Genomic DNA, 4,280 nt, shown 5'->3' on the forward strand with positions numbered 1-4,280 from the left:
TCCAAATCATGGCTCTGCAGCAGGGAAGGGGGGGGCGGGGGCGGGGGGTGGAGAGACATTGTTCCGACCTCACTGGCCGGCCTGCTGGGCCTCATCGTCTAGGGGGAGAGTCTGGCTTCCTGGGGCCGCAGCCACCGTTTTTGGTGCCTGGGGAGGTGATAGCTGGGAGTGTCGGTCTAGAGCCAGCACTGCCCTGGCCTCGTGACCCGGGAGACGCGCCCAGTCTCTCGGAGCCTCCACGAGGAGAAGACGCAAGCCGAGGGCCTTGCCCTGCTGGGCACCTGCATGTGCCGGGCCCAGTGCCGAGAGGGGCTGCGCCCCCGCCCAGGCCGTGCGCTCCTGGCCCCGGGTTCAGCCCTGGGCTCTTGGGCTTAACCCTGAGCGCACATAGGCTGTGAGCGGGACGGGAGGCAGTGAGCTGCTGGCTGCAGGGAGAGAGGGCTTCCTGGAGGTGGTGTGTGGGGATCATCAGCCTGTGCAGGCAGGTGGGAGACCAGGTGGCCACCCACTGGCCTGAGGTGTGGGACCCTGTTGTAGAGGTCAAGCATCTTGAAGCCCCGCTCTTCCAGTGAGCCCTCCTTGGTTAGCCCTGCCGACCGTGGAGGGGCAGCCATTTCCCCAGGCCTGGGGCAGGTAGGCAGAGCGCCCGCATCCCCAGGCTGGGCCAGTCTGCACAGCGCAGCCCAACTCTGACCCCCAGCGGCCAGCTCTGAGCACTGCTGCAGGGGGTGCCTGGCTGTCCCGTGGCAGCTGCGGCAGCAGCCCAGACCCCTGTGCTCCCTTCCTAGAGACCAACCTGGACACACCCAGAGGAGGCCCCAGTGTAGAACCCAGCTCGGTGACAGGACTGCACGTGTTTCAGTCAACACGTTGTGAACTCTGAGGGTTCAGGGACAAGCGGGTCCCTCCCCCAGGGACTCCATCCTGGAGTTGATGCTCATGCTAGAGGCTTGTCTCTGATGGGCCAGCCTTGTGGGGGTCAGGGCAGGCCATCTGGAGAGGGGGCCCCTGAGCTGTGTTTCTAAGGGTGTAGAGGTGCAGGGGACTGAGGGAGTGAGCATGAACGGGAGCGAGTGAGGTGGGTGACAGAGTTGTGTTTCAGGTGGCTGGAGTTAGGGGAGGGGTGAGGCTGAGGGCAGGCAGGGCCACCTTGGGAGGGGACCGTAATGGGACGCTATCCGTGGGCAGAGAGGGCCTCAGGGGGCTTTAGGCAGAGGAGTGACATGGCCACGTTCGTGTTTCAAAACAGTTATTCTGGCTGCTGGACGGCAGGTGGACAGAAGCGTCGAGGCTGGCAGTGGGTGGCCAGCTGACACCCCAGCCCAGCCTCTGACAGGGAGGGCGGTTATGGGAGCCGTACTTCTGGGGCAGAGGAGGGTGCCTGGGCTGGAGCCTCAGCTGCCAGCTGGCTGGGGTCAGAGGAGGCACAGAGGGGTCTGTGGGGAGGAGCCGACAGGCCTCAAGGGCCTCAGACGAACCTGGGCCCCTGGGAGGCCTCAGTTGCCCCCTGCCTGGCAGAGGAGAGCACCTGGTGGTCTTTCAAGGGCAGGGAGGTGTCTGGGTAGTGGGCAGTGGCCTGGAGCCAAGAGGGACAGTGGATGAGGCCTGAGAGGGACACAGCAGCGGGGAGGGCTCCAGGAGATGGTGTCCAGAGGGGCTTCGGGGACCTGCCAGCGGTGTCATTGGTGTGCAGCTGTCAGCCCCGGAGTGGGAGGACCTCGTGTGGGCAGCGTGTGTGCATGTGTGTCGTGCGTGCACGCGTATGCACGTCTGTGTCCTGCTTGCACGCGCATGCACGCGCGTGTGTCCTGTCTGCTCGCCCTTCCGGGTTCTCTGTCCTTCGTTGTTCTGAACCGTTTCGGCGTCGGTCAGCGCTGCCCCGTGCAGAGCAGCCAAGGCTGGCCCTTTCGCGTTGGCTAGTTCCGCCTCTGCTGGCGGATCCCTAGTCGCCCGTGCTGTGGTCTGGCGTCTCCTCTGCACTGGGTTGTCACGCTTTACTGCTTTCTTCATTAATGAGAGCTGTAGGTTGGATTGTGTCTCCCAAGAGACCTGTTGAAGTCCTGACCCCCAGGACCCACGCGGGTGACCTTACTGGAAGGCAGGTCTCTGCACACACATGCAGTTAGTTAGGGGTCAAGTTCTTGTAGATGAAGGGGTTTGGACACGGATGCAGAGGATGTAGGAAGAACACCTGGTAGTGCGGGAGTCGGTGACCAGGGTGACCTATCCATAGGCCAAGGACACCTGGGGCCACCTGGAGCCGGGAGAGGCAGGAAGGACCCTCCTCTGGAGCCCCTGGAGAGAGTGGCCCTGCCCACCCTGGGTTTGGAGTTCCGCCGTCCAGGCTGTCAGAGAACACATCGCTGCTCTTTAAAGACATCAGGCCTCAGGACACACGTGCACTTTGCATGGGAGGGGCGTCCCAATAGGGGAGTCGCGTCCCAACAGGGGAGTCGCGTGTACATGGCCTGCGGGGGGTGGCGAGGGAGGGGGTGGGTCACAGAGAAGAGTTTGCAGATTTCCCTGAAGGCTCCACCTGAGCCCCAGACTGTGCTTCAGAATCTCTTGGGGGGCCCATCCCAGGCCCCAGGGCCCAAACCTCTGGGATTGGCAACGGAAGTGGGAATTCAAACACGGAGATTGAAATATTTTAATATATCTTACTTTTCTTTTTGGAGAGAGAAGGTCTAGGTCACATGAAAGGCCCAGGGAGGGACATGGTGAAAAGGAAGCGTCTGTCACTGGCTCCGCAGCCATGAGAGCCACCAGTCCTGCCATCTGTCACCACACACGTGCCTCTCCGGCCACCCTGCAGCCAGCGCACGTGGTCGTTGGCCCTACCAAGGGACGGGTCGGTTGTCTCTAATCTTTTTCACGGGCAGCGGTGGCGGTGCGTGTCCCAGCGATGAGCGGGCTTAGGGTGGGCCCCTGGCAGCACTGGCGAAAGTGTGTGCCTTTTAAACTGGGCAGATTTGTCGTCCGCGTGGCCTCGGCAGAGCCCACCAGACACGCGCCCATGGCAGCCGGCGAGTGTGCCGTCCCAACACCGGCCAGCGTACCAAGTTGGGAGCCTTCGCATCTCTGCTGACCTGGGTTTAAAAGGGACGCTCTGTGGCTCGAAGCTGCATTTCTCCTACCAGGAGTGAGGTTTTTATTTGTTTAGAAGTTTTTTTCTTTCGTCCTGCAGATTATTTATATCCTGCACCCATTTTTTAAAATTGGGTTGTCGGACTTTGTCTTATCGAGTGGTACAGGCTCTTTACAGAGTAAGCCTTTGTTCCTAAACATTTGCAAATATTTATCCTTGTTGGTTCTTTGACTCTTGTCTTTGTTTAAAGTAGTTTTGCCATGTAGAAACTTTTTATTATGTGACGTAATTAATCTTTTATGATTTGGGCTTTGTGAGCACGTGATATTTTCCCCACACCTTCTTTTAGTATTTCTACAATGATTCCTAAACGTTTGTATCTTTGACTCATTTAGGATTTATTCTGGTATCAGATCCAAGTTAGGGATCTGTGTGAGTTAGGGTCCTCAAACTGGGAAATTTGAGGAGAGCTGAGCAGAGGAATTCATGTGTGGTCAGGGTGTGGAGAAGCCACTGGGGATAAGTCTGGGGCTACCTGAGACCCTGAGGGGACCCACAGAAGGCTGCCCAGCAGGAGCTGAGACCTGGGGGGAGGACCTGCAGGGAGGGACTGGGGGATAATGTCCCCAACTGCTGTGGGGCCAACCCCACCCACAGCCAGGGAAGAGGCGGCCCACAGGCCTGCCTGTAGGTCACCCCTGCCCTGGCAGGGAGGCTGAGGCTGGGTGCTGGGCTCATCCAGCTCAGGATGGCGAACCGCTTACTCAGTCAACACACTGACTCGGGACCGGCCCTTTGGAGCTACGCAGGGGACTCAGACGAACCCCCGCCCCCATGTATTGGCTCAGAGGGCCCCCCGGCGGGCAGAGGGCCTGAGTGGAGTGAGCTGACCATGACTGGTCTGGAAGGTATGGAGCTGCACGGAGTGGGGGTGGGGTGTACGAGCGAGGGAGCCATGCTGCACCCCTATTCACTCATTCATTCATTCACTCATTCACTCATTCATTCGTTCGGCACCTGTGTGTCGAGCCCTTGACAAAAGATACCATCCTTCTTGATGTAAAATTGAACAAAATCCAACATTTAGCCATAAATCGGTGTAGCAAAGTCCAAAACAATGATTTCCCCCAGGTGAGTGTTTGGACCCTTAAAAAGAAAACCCAGTTCTCAAAGCCGCTGTTTTTGCTGCCCC

Source organism: Pteropus vampyrus, unplaced genomic scaffold (assembly GCF_000151845.1).
Source record: "Pteropus vampyrus isolate Shadow unplaced genomic scaffold, Pvam_2.0 Scaffold239, whole genome shotgun sequence".
Taxonomy (NCBI): domain Eukaryota; kingdom Metazoa; phylum Chordata; class Mammalia; order Chiroptera; family Pteropodidae; genus Pteropus; species Pteropus vampyrus.